This window comes from Dermacentor silvarum, chromosome 3 (assembly GCF_013339745.2).
Source record: "Dermacentor silvarum isolate Dsil-2018 chromosome 3, BIME_Dsil_1.4, whole genome shotgun sequence".
NCBI lineage: Eukaryota > Metazoa > Arthropoda > Arachnida > Ixodida > Ixodidae > Dermacentor > Dermacentor silvarum.
The window spans coordinates 22,961,900-22,976,888 of NC_051156.1; the positions used below are offsets into that span (position 1 = coordinate 22,961,900).

The window sequence follows — 14,989 nt, forward strand, 5'->3', positions numbered from 1 at the left end:
ATACGTGTATACATGGAGTGCTATGGGAAAATTAACGGGAGTCTGAAAAGACCGCACTATATCCGGTCCTGCAGTATAAGCGGTTACGTTATAAGTGGTCTATACTGTAGCTCGAAGTATGAGTTCTACAATGTAGTGGTCGCTGCCCAGGCTTTCCTGAAGGTTGTCCCAGTCGCCATCTACTCCGTGCACGAAAGTCAGATCCGGGGTGGTGTCCCTGCAAACCGAGTTTCCTATTCTTGTAGGGAATCGCGGGTCAGTGACAAGGGTCAAGCCGAGCTCTGCAGCACATATGGCAAGCCTCGTGCCTTTGACGCTACTATAATCGTAGCCCCTTTCCTGGTTTGGGGCATTAAAATCTCCTGCCACTATTAAAGGGGCTTTCCCGGCTAGCTTGACTGGTGAAGTTAGTGCGCTGCTGAAGTTTCTCCTCTTATCAGAGGGTGAGCTGTATACATTGAGGATGAAAACACTCGCATCCTGGGCCCTCCTAGGGATTACCTCCGTGAGCTGGATCTCAAACCCTGTCTTATATTTCGGGACTTGGTGTTCAATAAAGGACATATTGTTTTTGATCAATGTAGCAATACCCCGTCCTTTCTCACTTCTGGATGCCACAGTGCGATAACCCGGTAGTGAGACCTGGGAATTCAACAGTGTTTCCTGTAGAATTATGACTTATGGTTTGAGCTTCACCGACCTCACAAGCTGCCCCAAGGAGTGCCTGCGTTTCGGGAAGCTCGCACAGTTCCATTGCCAAATTTTGAAAAATTCTTTAATGATCACAGCCATTTTGATTACTAATGTATGGGTTTGGCACCCATACTGCCATCACTCGGGTCCGCTCCTTTCTGAGCCTGATCCGCCTTAGCTAGGGAGGCTTTGTTAAGCCATTCCAAGTGAGTAATTCTAGAGTTTATTCCTGAAAACGTACCCGTAATTTGCTGCAGCGCATTTTCAGTGGCGGTAAGCCTGTTCCCTAGGCTAGTCTCGAAAGGGGTGGGACCTCCTTTCTTAACTGGCTCATCTGTGCCTTTCATCCTTTCCCGCTCGTCTGAATCCGTATCTGGGTCGGGGTTAAGAGCTCTGGGTTTGTTCGTACCTGCAGCCGAAGACGGACCAGAAGTCGAACCATTTTGCGTCGAGAGATGGCTACTGAGGCCGTTTATCATGCTTCTGAGCAACCTTATCTCTAGCCCCAATTGGCAATTTTCATTTTCTAGCGCCTTCATACGCAAATCACTGCCATGCTCTGACTGTGCCTTACCTTCTTTTTTCTCCTTGGGCAATTTCTTGCCACCGTTGTTGGACGAGTTGTTTGTTTCTTCCTTGGTTATGTCTGCCCACGTGGTTCGCCTGCCGGACTGGGATGTGGGTCTGGATTCCCTTGGACCTGCACTTCTCGATCGAGATCTTCCCCTTGATTGAGAGCGCCCCCTTGAACGGTGAGCGGTCTTTCGACGGAGAGCGTTTGCAAAGGATGGAGCCTCCTCCGGGCGCAGGTGGCGTCTTCTGACGTAAAGCCTGCTCGTTGGCGTCACGCGTTTGCTTTTGTACGCTGATCCTAGCTTTTCTTCTTAGCCGCCTCCGTCTTCGGACAATGTATGGAATTTGGAAGCGCTTTGGGCAAGCCTTATCACCCGCTGGGTTGGGGCCACCACACGCTTCACAAACCGGGTTACAGGGATGTTCTTCTTCCTCCCCTTGTCCCGTGTTTTTTTCTAGACCGCAAATCTTGCACTTCTTAAGATCCTCTTCTTTGGCTGTACAGACATCGGTGCGGTGCCCGATACGACCACACGTATAGCACACGTCATATCGTCGCATGTACAGCGAACAGCTGACTAGAGTTGAGCCACATACAACTGTATTAGGCACTCGCATGCCCTGAACAAAATCACTACTGTTCTTGTTTTCTTGATTTGTTTGACTTCCAGAGCTGTGTGGTTTCTGGGTGTGACAAATAATCTCTTGAGTTTTTGCTGGCTTAGTTCGGGGTCAATCCCTCTGACTACCCCTTTGGAAGTGCCGTCTGGACCTGCCACATAAGCCGAGGCTTGAAAAGTTTTATTTTGAATCTGCTGTTGCTGGATAGAAGCATACACCACAACACGATGATCGTTGGGCGTAGCGATAACCAGAATGTTTTGCACCTTGTTAGGACATATTGTATCCTCGCTTGCCTGGGCGGAGGTAAGAGCCGCAGCTTTGTACAAAGCCCATGACAGGTGTACGATGTCACCTTTCGCCACGTCAAGTCTGCCCTTCGTGCGTACAATTACCTTGACCTGCTCCCTAGGTAGTCTTGGCAGCCTGGATGCAGCCACTACTGTGTTGAACTTGTCTTTTCCCACTTGCTTGAAGCGTTCATTTGCCACGATATTTGAATCAGCAGCAGTTTGTTTCATGTGCGACAACTCGGCTTTCTTCTTGTGTTTCTTCGTGAACGGCGCCACCCATCCGGAACTGCTCAGTTCTTCCGGGTTAATCTCCATACCTTCGACGGTAATGGACCCAGGCATGATGAACCGGAACAAAGAATAGGGTCAGCAAAACATTCAAACCGCGTGCAGGACCCGCACACCTGCCACATCTACGGGCAAAGCTTAAGCCGCCCCGTACTCGGCGCGTCCAAGAAGGTTAGCGCATCCACAACGTGACTGACAGTCCAAGTCTCGTAGAATGGTATTCACAGGTTCCTTGCAAGTTGCTGGTTCCGAAATCACATAGCTTTCACAGGTCCAGTGCAAAAAACCGGGCGAAAGCATTTGAAGAAACGGGAGCCGATGTGACACACGTCCGCACTACTCCCAGGCCATTGGGAGTGCGGCAGTCTCGGCGTAGCACATCAAGTGGTCGACACCGACAATTCTCTCTCGGGTACTCGAGGAGCTGCAGGGAAGTGGTCCGTATAGATCTATGCCGACGCGATCAAAGGGCCGGGCCCAGCGGCTGTAACTCGCCAGGAGGGCGCGGTTGAATTTTATGCCATTGGCACGCTGTGAAAGCGCGCACGAAGTGATACATGCTGTGCCAGTGGAAACGACGACCAGCGGGGGCAGCGATCTTGGAAGTATCTTCTGATTGCCTGAAACGAATCACTACGGGAGGCTGAAAAACGTCCCGCCGGGAAAGATCAGCGGCGACACCATGCCTCTACACCTTTCAAAGAGTACGTGTCACGACGCTAGGAGGAGGAGACTCTTGGAAAAGGGCGTCTACTACGACGCTTTCTCACGGCCGCTCGACAGACCAGTTGGCCGCCAAGGCCGTTCTCCAAACAAACCCGTCGATGGCTGGCTCATTCCAGGGAACCCAGACGCGTCAGTTCAAGTCAGGCGCGAAGCCACCTTTCTACGAGTGTCCTCTCCTTTCTGTGGGGGAGTGAGCAGTGTATGCCCGAGGGCACTTCTCCGAATGTGGTCGAGAAACGAAGGCGCCGGGGGATTATGCACACCCTCGCCTTCAAGGCGGACCCTTCGATGACTCGACGCTCCGATTAGAGAATGGTGGGACCGCAGTTTAGACAGAGGGCTTTTAAGCAGACTTTTGCGGGCCATCGGGAGTGCTCTCCTATCTGCCCTGAGATGTAGGCAGTGCTTCGATCAAGGTGTGCTTCGACCTAGTCATGCTAGACTGATGAGACGTAACGTCTCGGTCTCCTACTTCTCATGTAAATAATGTAAATAAACCCAGCACTCTTCGTTCTCAATGAGAACCTGTTCCTCCCCTCAATGTCTTCAGCGTGGATGAGGCGGACGACGTCATTGGCCAGCTACCACTTTGGATATGCCCGACTCCAACCCCTACAGTGTTCATAACGCCGGCGTGACTATTATGAGGAGCAGCATGAAAATAACCACATATGTCAGCACGCATGTGTCGTATCACAAGCAGCCATTTGCGACCATCAGGCAAATAATTTCTGCAGTAAAGGGCGTTGTCACATACAGCGAAGTGAGCAGCTTGGCGACGAAGTGTTTGAGAAGAGAGTGTGACGGATGGATCGTGGAGGAAATTCAGGACAGTTGAAAGCAAGGGATTCTTACGCTGCTCGTCCAGCACATCAGCGACGTTGATGGTTGACATGGAGGCAATGGGCGTTGACACTTGAAGCCACATCGGAAGGTATCGGTGATCGGGAAAGCGCATCGGCGTCGAGTGCTTCCTGCTCGATTGGTAGACAACGCGGATGTCATATTCTTGTAAGCCAAGTGCCCATCAGCCGAGGCGACCCGACGTATCTTTCGACGAGGACAGCCAGCAAAGGGCGTGGTTATCGGTTACAATGTCAAAACGGCAGTCATAAAAGTATGGACGAAATTTGACGAGAGCACGAATAATGGCCAAGCACTCCGTTTCTGTCACAGAGTAGTTGGCTTCAGTCTTCTGTAAAGTGCGGCTTGCACGTGCGATGACGTACTCGTCGTAGCCGTCTTTCTGTTGCGCTAGGACTGTACCAAGTCCGATGCTGCTGGCGTCCGGGTGTACCTCTGTGGGCGCTGTTGGATCGTAATGTCGACTACCAGTTGTCCACAAACGCTGATCGCGCGCATAGCAACAGACGCAAGAGCGCTTCTTCGTCCTCTTCAGTACACACTGAACACGTCCGGGTCACGTTGGCGGGGAACCCCAGTGCAGATGACAGACTGGGGCGAAGGCGCCGGCGGGCCTGTGTTGTCGGTCATGATGTGTGGCAGCTTTCGAGTGTGAAGCTCCAGGGTGCAAGCGACGGGGGGGACACCAGTAACCTCCACTAACTGATAAGAGGTTTATTGTCGGTGTGCAAGGACGCTACGAGTAGGAACGGCAAGGCAGCATGGGGCACCGTCTCGAGACACCAGTGACCAGCAGGCAGAGCAAGCTGAACATTGGTGATGTTGCTAGACGGAGGCGCATCGTTTTCACAATTTGAACGATACACCAGTGCTGACGAGTTCGACCTGTGGGTGGAATTAACTGACGATAAAATTGTTCGTCAAGTGATAAGGACGACTCCGAATAGGAAAAGCTGGCACTGCCGATGAATTGAGTATGCACTGATGACAATCGCATCAGTTCGCAGTGTTGGCATGACATCATAGGTCGGCAAAATAAACTGAACTCGCTCAGACTCGCTCCCAAAATATATTTCATGCTTTGGGATCACTGAGACTCACTGAAATTGTACTCACACAGGCTCACAAAGACCAGACTAACCCCCGTATTCAGAAATGCATCTTAACTTGAAACGCATGCTTGACTTGATATAACTGACGCCTGGCGTTACCTTGCCCTGGACACGCATTGCGTTCCTTCGGCGCGACAGGCGTCATTTATATCAAGTCAAGCATGCTCTTCCAGTTAAGGTCTATTTATGAATACGGAAGTAAGCCTGGCGCACTTGTACTCACTCACCACAATCAGACACGGACTCGCGTACTTACACAGGCTCTTTCGGATTCACGTAATTAGGGGCATGCTCATTCTAATGGAATCATGGTGTCAGACTTCATTAAATGTCATGGAATCCGCCACTTATTCATTTGATTCGAACTCACAGGCCTATAACTCGTGTATTACGAGCTCACTAAAGTATCACTGATACAGAGCAAGATCAGAGTTTGCTTGGAAGTTACATCACACTCACATCTACAAACATGCACTGCCATGCACTCACTCGCACACTCACCAGCATTTGCTGATAGTCAAACCAGGGTGTCAGACAAAAAAAAAAATAAAAGGCCAGTTCCACTCGGGTTTAATGCACTGTGAATTCTATCCGGGTCAGTTGTGGTTACTACTAATAAAAAAAATGTTGTAACGATTTGCGGACCGGTTCAGCGTAGTCCACTTTATTTATCCTCGTGGCGATACCTTGCTCAGCGCTATAGACTTGGCCGCATGGCGCATGCACTTGTTTTGTCAGGAGAAGTGGAATACCTCGTACATGGGAGAAAGCAGTTGACGTTTTCGCATGAATGGCAATAATTTAGTTTTATGTTATACTCTCTCAGCAGGCAGTGGCGTCATTAGAAGTGTGCAGAGTGCTGCGCCTCGACATCTCTGCGCTCCCGCTTTCCTGTGTTTCCTCTTATTCTAATCCATGCTGAGTGCGTGCAAACAGTTCAAAATAGCCTTCTTAGACATATAAGCGCTGTGATTTAAGTACAGTAGGCTCTCGATAATTCAAGGGGACCCCAGGATTTTGTTTGAATTGTCACAAGTTCTCATAAATATGACTCTGGGCAACGTACCAACTTGTGTTGTAATGAAACATTAACATATATTCAATAGTACATTCAAACCCAGTTATAAAAAACTGGATAGTACAGCAAAAGTAGTCGTTATATCAGTAGTTCGTTATAAATGTCCACGTAAAGAACGAAGTGCAGCGTCGTGTAGCTCCTTGAATGTGGCGCCTGGTTCCGATCATCTGTCACTTCGAAACTGCAAGCGCTGCCGCGATTTTTTAATTCTAGGTTGTTATCACCAGCTTGTTGTTATCTAGCTTGTTGTCACCAGCGTGACATGACTGTATTCTGCACACGTGAGCAAAGCGTTCTAGTTGGCCGGCAGTGTAAATTTCGAAAACTACTGCAGCATGCCGCCATTCTGCGAAGGTCTCGGACATCATGGTCTTGGCATTACGACCACGTCAGCCACACAAGAGCCGTAAAATTACGTTATCTATGTCGCTTCTGGCGGAAAAAAAAATTCGATGTTCTAAAGGTAAAACATCACTGCGATCAGCAATTGGCAACGTGTAAACGGAGTGCCGCCGAACCGTGACCTCCCAATAACTGCGTAGTAACCGCCGACCCTTTGCAACATTGCGTGGCGGCAGCGCGTGGTGTAGCGTTCTTGTCGACTCGGGCCGCATCGACAGGAAGGCTTGAGCAGCTGTTGTTCCCATAGTGGAAAAATAGATGGTCTTTCCAAATCGTTGATACAGGTAGAATGCACATGGTGTCGTACGGATGATTGGGCAAGAATGAGAGTGACGAGCGTCCGATACCGCACTGGTGCACGCGGCAGCGCACGCCACGTGCCATGCTGTTTATGCTGTACACGGCACGCCTCCGCCCTAGAGACATGTTGCATTCGGTTTGCATTGTTCCAAAGCTTGTTCTTTGCTTTCATGATGGTTGTCAGTTATCCGATATTTCAGTGCTACTGAAATCTTCACTCCAGCAACAACTTCTATTGTAGCCAATTTCTCCTTTACAAAAAGAGTTTGATACTTCCCTCGAGGCGGCATGATGCAAACGGCGGCGCAGCAGGTGATGGAAAAATAAAACGCGTTGGTGTGCAAGTTGGCCGAGCGTGAAATTTTTTGTATATTCCGCGACTGCGGTCTCAGTCACCTCAGTGGTTCCCTTTTTTTTTCTCTCTCTCTCTCTCAATACGCGATTCTGTTGGTGCACGCGGTTTGGCCGCTTTGACACGTGTAGGCAGGCAATCAGCTTTATTTGCGACTGTTTGTGATATATGTAATAACGCAAATGTTCAGCTAGAAGTGACAAAAGCAGCAGATATTTCGCGGCATCTTCTTTCTGGGGTTTTACGTGCCAAAACCAGTTCTGATTATGAGGCACGCTGTAGTGGAGGGCTCCGGATTATTGCTTGTCCATGTCCAACGCAATGGTGCAGTTTGGATTAGCGGTTTTAAAATGCATTAAATACATAGCAGGCCAACCAAAAATTTGAAATTTGTTTGAATTAACCGAGAGTTTGAATTATCGCGAGTCTACTGTATTTGTAAAGGGAAAGTCTCTTGGTCATAACCAAATTGTAAGGTTTTTTTCTTCATTTTAGTACAGTGTAATTTAGTGATATAATATTGCCAACATTAAAAAAATTGGCATGAATATGTACAAAAAAAAACTGAATTCCTTTTTAAAAGCAGTGTATTTTTGATCTTACAAAACATTTTATCTTATCACCTTCAAAGTACTCTCTATTATACTTAAAGGGAAACTGAACAGGTTTTAGATTTTTAAAAAGTGACGTTTTTCTGAAGCGCAGACACTTGGAATCCCTGGTACGAAGTTTTGTTTTTGCATCATACAAGTAGCGGCGGCGTAATTAAGAATTAAATTCGCAGCTATGCTACGCCCACCGCGGCTCGCGGAGTCAGCCCGCGGCGGCGGCGGAAGGGGAAAGCTAGCGGAAATGACGTCAATATAGGGGTCCCAGGCGCCCGCGCGGAAAGCGTGTGCAGGTTTTGCGCGTCAGTCGGGTTGTATCCGTGGCCTTTATCGCAAATAATCAAGATCTCCACCCTGCGTTTCCAGCTAACGCTTCAAAGGACTGTTACCGCAAGGAGAACTCCGTCTAAGAAGCATACAGTGTCACCACGCCGTCCGTTTGTGCTGCTGTACGAGCACTGGCGCATGTCATCTGTCATCTGAGCACTGGCGAGCACTGTCATATTTCACAATTTCCCACGGCAGAAAAGCAAGCTGCTCAGTGGATCGCAGCGGTGAAACGAAGTAATTTCAAACCTTCAAGAACCACTCTTCTCCGTTCAAAACATTTTCAGGACAGTGATTACCATCAGAGTTTATCGCTGATGCGTGCAATGGGAATTCCGGTGAAATCTGCTCGACTAAGGCCAGGCGTGGTGCCATCGATCTTTGCTCATAAACGGAATGAATCGCTGCCACCGAGAGCAGCCTTCTGTGATACACTTTGTTTTCCGTCTTGCAAGAATTTCGTTTACTTCCTGGCAGCACAAACATTCTTCTTCCATTGCACTGCAGTGCATGCAGGAACACCTGTCGCAACAGAAATATACGTCAGGTAGAAAAGACACCTAAAATAAAGTTTCAGCATCACGCCAGGCATCCGGCCGCACTCGGATACCTAAGTGCCCATACGCCTGCGTGCTTACATCACTTGCTTTAAGGAAAGCGGCGGATTGTTCAAAAGCGTGAAACGACAAGGGTGGGCTTTTACCTCTGATCGTTTCAACACAACCGGGAATCAAGGGCCAAAAAGCATCAAATAGAACTACAGTAAACCACATAGATATGCATAACAACGTGCAGTGGCACACTTTTTTGTTTTTCGTCAAATTCTCGCTCAACATTGCAAGCAGCCCAAGCACACCGTCGCGGCGTCGAATGCTGCTTCTAGCACCGTGGGTCACAAAACAGCACAGCTGTACTGCAAAAATAAGAAAAATTCACTTTCGTGCGGCGTATATTTTTCTGGCACGTCTGCACCTTGTATTGTTATCTTAGTAACTTGGTAAATGCAAAATGCACTGTGCTGACAGTGCGCCTCCGCATTCGCTGCAAGATCGAATAATGCAATGATTGCACGCATTGTTTGTTGCGGTCACAGCACAGCAGAATGCATCTTTGGACCTAATATCTACACTGAATTAAATTATATTGCAAGTACAATAATTTCCGTGCGATGTGTACCTTCAGGGCAATTCGGCAGGCGCACTTTATTACTTACAAACCAGCAACAGTAGAATACACTGTGTACAAAACGAGTCTCTCTTTCCGTATTCTGTTATAAGGACGCCCGGTATGAAATAACACAATCGCACTGTGACTGCTAAGGCTATATAACATGGTACAGCTTCAGAAAAACTGTTGACAGTATCGCCTGGTACTGACCAGGCGATACTGTCAACGCGGGTAAATGTCGCAATTAGGTCCTCGTATCCGGCGGGCTGCGGCCATTCCAACTTCTGCGCTGGCGATCTCGCTCGCGCTTGGCGTAGGTTTTTCTCGTCGGGCCACTGGTTCAAACACGTATGGTGTCACGCCAATCACCCCTAAGTGATCAAAATTGTCCACAACAGCAACTGAACTGTGCGAAATCGTCTGGAAGGTAGTCGCAGTACCTGGTGAGAAGCTGTCACGTTGCGGCGGGCTCTCTGGACCCATGGATTGACGCCCAGTCGCAGCTCGGAGTTTTTTTGCTAATAACGTGTTTTTGGCTGCGCCATGTCAAATTTCTTGTCGATTTTCGTGTTCAGGGTGTTCAAAAGTATCAAATGGTGCTTATAACTCGATTTTTTTTTATCCTGTTCAGTTTCCCTTTAATGCATTTGTCCAATCTGTGATTCCATTCTTGGAAACATTTGTGAAGCTTATATGTTTGGATGGCCGACAACTCGGAAATTTCTATTGCGCCCCCTTTCGAAATGTGAACCCCAAATCGCCACTAGGCCACCGCTGTATTGTCCTAGCCAAATTTTTTCATTAGCTCTGAAAGTTATGCAAAATGACATGTGGCCTCGCTTGGCGTTGAAACAGTGTCAACTACTCTATGTATCGTCACAAAACCCATAAACCCGCTCAGGGCGACATATTTTGCTTGGATACATTAATGTTCTGCCTGAAATTTTATTTCATGCACTTCTGCTAACTTTTGTTTGCGTCATAGAGTGATTTCTTTCTTATTTCCAGTTAGTGCATGCTGAAAAGTGGCACTGCCTTCGTGCAGACAGAGTGGTGCATCAATGGGTCCTCAATTCAATTGATTGGTGAATTCCAGCACAGATATAGACAATATCTTGTACGAACAGGCCTAAACAGCCACATCACTGAACCTCAATTGATGCACATCACTGTGAATAACGTTGTGGGAGTGGTGCTAGGGTTGCTATCGTATTCAGGATGTAGAAAATGTGTTCCGTGTTTAAGGCGTGCCAGCATTCCTCCTTACCATAATTTACCTGCTAGATTGTCGCACGAAAGGCTTAGATTTCAGCAGCAGCGCCAACATAAAGACACTATGCAGACTGCGCCTGTAGGCAGCATGCAAGATAAAGAAAAAGCAAATGAGTGACTTAAACATATGGGGGACGGCTATTATGGTCATAATTTCAGTGTTTAGCGCAAAAGTAACCATTCCTGTAGAAACCCTATGCACTTCCAGCTCCTCACTTGTACCGGCCGCCGCATCCACTAATCATTGTTGTGGGAATCCGTACACAGTTTTAAGAAGAAACTATGGAGATCGAAAAATTCTGTTTTAAAAATTTTTGCTCAATGTGCATCGAAGCTGCTGCATATTTCAAATGGTAGGCATTACAAAGTAGGAGATTCTTGAAAAATGGTAGACGGTCCCTTGAAGAACTGTAAGTTGAGCGAGCTGTATTCGTTGTGGTTATGCAGTGCGTGAGATAGCTTTATGGAAATTTTCAAATTACTGTTTGGCACTGCCATAGTCCCTTAATAGCTATTTCTGGTCACGAAACTCCCGCCTCAGTTTAATATAGAGCCAGCGCCTGCCGCTAGGGGCACCATAGTAAAAGAAAGGCCACCTAGCCGAGCGGCCGCTGCAGGCGGCTTCGGTACTTTTTCTGCTCTGGTCGCGTTGCGGCCGAAAGCCCAGCTTTTTTTCGATTTTATTTACATTCTATTTTGTCGTAGCAGTTACAGTATCCAAACTTGAACATCTGAGAGTGTTTTCTAACCTAAATCAAGGCGCGTACAAAAAGTAAACAATCTCAAAGTCAGCTGGTGGCTCCGTGTGTCGGCAGACGACACGCATAGAATTCTTCTTACCGAGAAATCTGTCGTTAGTTGGCGCAACCGGCTACGATTAAAAACATTTAAGTGACTTTTATGTGAATGAGACATTAGCGGCTTGGCGTTTCCAGTAAACGACAACCTGAGCTCAAGGTCGTGTGCAGTTACTGAATTCCGATTGCACTCGAGCCGTTCAGGCGATGGTGACATATTCTAATCGCACATAACATAAAATGTTCTATGACGTCAGAATTAGTTTGAAACAGGTACGTCGGCAGATTGCAGCCGTGAATGAAACGCTTGCTTGAAAGGAAGTATTGTCATTTTCATGCATCGCAAACATGCTAGTTTTCGTGCGTATTATTCTAAATGTGCGACAAAGTTTTTAAACATGATTTTGGTTGTCAATATAGCCTATGAAAACTCAAACGGATTATTATGCCCGACAGACTCAGCACTGCGCTTATTAATCTCTAACTCACACAAGTAGAGTGACAAGGATTGACGGTCCGTTGCACTCAGTACCATACCTTCTTGGTGAACTGCGACGCATAATAGTATTTGAATCGCGAGCTTTCTTTGAAGCAAATGTAGCCGTTCTCTAAACTCGCGAAAATTCTTTTGAGAAATAACATTTAATTTTCGCTTTCACTCAGCACTGCTGTGTGTAGAGCTCAAAAACGATCTGAAAGGTGTATTGACACAGAAAACTGACATCTTGTTTTTTTTTTTGGTGTTACACTAAGTTCCTAATGTCCCATTTATCACGGCTGGAATCCTACTGTGCTTCAGGAAACAAAATTACTTCTGTGGCATGACCCTTTTGTAAGCCACGCAGCGTTGAGGTAGCAACCTTAAACAAATGTTAGAATTGTCAATCGCTGTTGCTGCCAGAATCCATAGGCAAGAACTCAAACTAAGTGGTTATGCGAATAATTTGCCGTCTATAAATATCAACACACAGACAGTGCACTCATGGTTACAGGTCATAAATATTTTATTGATTAAAGCAGAACAAAGTTTTTATATGTGCTTATGTTCTCATGGAGGTGCTAATAGGCACCGATTTTATTTGCAATATATAAATGGAACAAATGTTGCAAACAGAACAGGCTACTGAGAATCTCTCTCTCACACACACACACACACGCACGCACGCACACACACACACACACAGGCGCGGCTTGTCCCTCGGCAACGATCGTGTACGGAGCTGGATCAAAGTGCTTTGCGCACACACGCACATGCTTGAATTCAAAGCTGAAATCGTCCCTTTCCGTGGTATGGCTCGCTTCTAATCTCACGAACATTCGGCATGCACAATAGCGATACCTTTTCGGTAGTGCCTTTGTTGCCGGAACGGCCCTTCGACACACAACACCTGAACGGCATCGTCAGGCGAACGTGCCGCTTTAATTGTAGATTGCCAGAATTCGGATTTTGCCTAAAAATCAATCACAAATATAAAGTACGCGTCCAAACTTTCTGCACACGCCGGCTGCATCCGCAGTCTCTCCGGGGTTAACACGGAGAAAGGTGGCCTCTCAGCTGCGGTGGCGCCGCAGCGCGGCGGCTTCATGCGACATATCAAGCTCTCCCATAGAGTGACGGCGGAGTTTCGTGACCAGAAAAGTATTGAGGGACTATGGCACTGCCGAATATAAACTTGAAAACATGTACAAGTGACAGTTTGATTTCGGAGAGCAAGTCACATTACCCTGGAGACCATTCATAGCCCAGACAAGCCAAAGACTACGATGAAGAGCATGTGTAGTTGGGCTGATAGAACGTCTTGTTAAACACCACATTTCTAACAATGTGACACAGGACACAGAAAAATAACTACCGAACATATCGCCGTGTCTGGTGGTTCTTTTTGTTTGTCCTGTGGTGTGCTGTTCAAAATCTGTTTTTACATTCACCAACCAATTTTAAGGACCTGCTCGGTTATTCGAACATTCCTGCAGCACCACAGATCTTTCTGTTGAACCCACCATATTGCCACCAGCAGTAGTGGGTACTGAGGCAGGCACGGACAAGAAGAAAGAAGTGCGCGTGCTTCTCCGCCTGCTCGATAGCCAGCTCCCAGCGCAGTGAGGGAGCAGCTCTTCGCTGGTCTTGTGCGGAGCCCTCTGAGACTGTAAGTATGGAGAAAATGGTTCAGCAACGATCGAATTTCTATGAGTGGCAAGTGAACGTGACATCCACCACCAATATTTTCACGGCCACCAGAAGCAACGATGACCACCTCCGCAAACTAATCTGTCGTGCATGAAGAAATACAGAAGGCTTTCGGCACGTCACAAGCAGCGGTGAGCTCTATTGAGAGTGTCGTAAAAGATGAAGTTCACCAAGCGCTCCGGTCCACCTGTTCTCTTGCTTACACCGCACCTGCACCGACTGAACACGGCCGTGCGACCTACACGGAAGCCTTTTTACTCCCTGCACCACCCCCGCTGTTAGTTCACGCGGCTCATCCGGTTACGCTTTCATCTGCCCAACCGGTACAATACATCGCAGAACGACGCGCGCCTTCAGCGTTTCCCTCCGCCGCTCCTCCCGCTGTGTTTCCGCAGGAGCAACCGGTATATTACGCTGACGATCGACGCATGACCCCTCGGAAGTCGGATGTTTGGCGCACACCGGACCGCCGGCCTTTGTGCTTCCACTGCGGTGAGGCAGATCATTTGTACCGCCAGTGCCCATACCGACGTCTCGGGTTGCTGGGCTTTTCCACCTACTCACCGCCACCCCGACTTGGCCAACGACCTCGGGAGATAGAAGATTATCTTGCTCAACAGCGCATGCCACCGTCTACCGGGCGACAATCACACTCGATAGCCAGCTCCCAGCTGGCTATCGAGCGGCAGGCTTGCTGAATTTCATCTGCTTTATAATATCACAGTTGCCATTGTGTGAAAGAAATTGTGGATGCTTTCCATATTGCAAGGTGCAGTAACATTGCCTGCCTCTGACAGATAAAGAGTATCTTAACTTGCAAACAGTATTATATTCTGAAGTGTTTGCCTGGCCTTTCATTCTTTTTTTTGTTTGGTTCTTTCTTGCCACAAAAATATCCGTGTCAGCTGATCTTCGAATAAATTGCTGTGAGTTGGTGCTCGTACTGTGTAGTCCTCTTGTATTTGTTGCTCCATTTATTGACAACCTTAGCTACAAGTTGACTAGTTAACCAGCTGATCCACTAAGTCGCATTACTCTGCTCGCCGTGTTTAAGAGTGCAGCACTTTGTTTACACGCATAGGCAACACGGAGACAAGATTCCAAGACCTATGTGAAGCCCCGGGTGTTTTTGTGTGCATGATTCTGGCACCCACCTTTGCACGTCATCAACACATTGGCAGTACACTAGCACATTTTGCTTTTTACAACTGCAAGAGGGTGCACATATTGTGTATGCTGCGGCTTGCAAAGCCAGTTGTTGCAACAATTTGCTGTTGGGCTTGGGAAACTGAGTAGTGCTACTAGAATGCAGCAGATGAGCAAATGAC

General features: G+C 47.6%; 1 protein-coding gene across 4 annotated transcripts in view; it reads left to right on the forward strand.

The window, feature by feature from the left end:
* The window catches only part of LOC119445377 (protein RER1-like), a 138,200-nt gene that overhangs the window by 59,226 nt on the left and 63,985 nt on the right, over positions 1-14,989 (forward strand). The gene's annotated exons all lie outside the window — the stretch shown is intronic.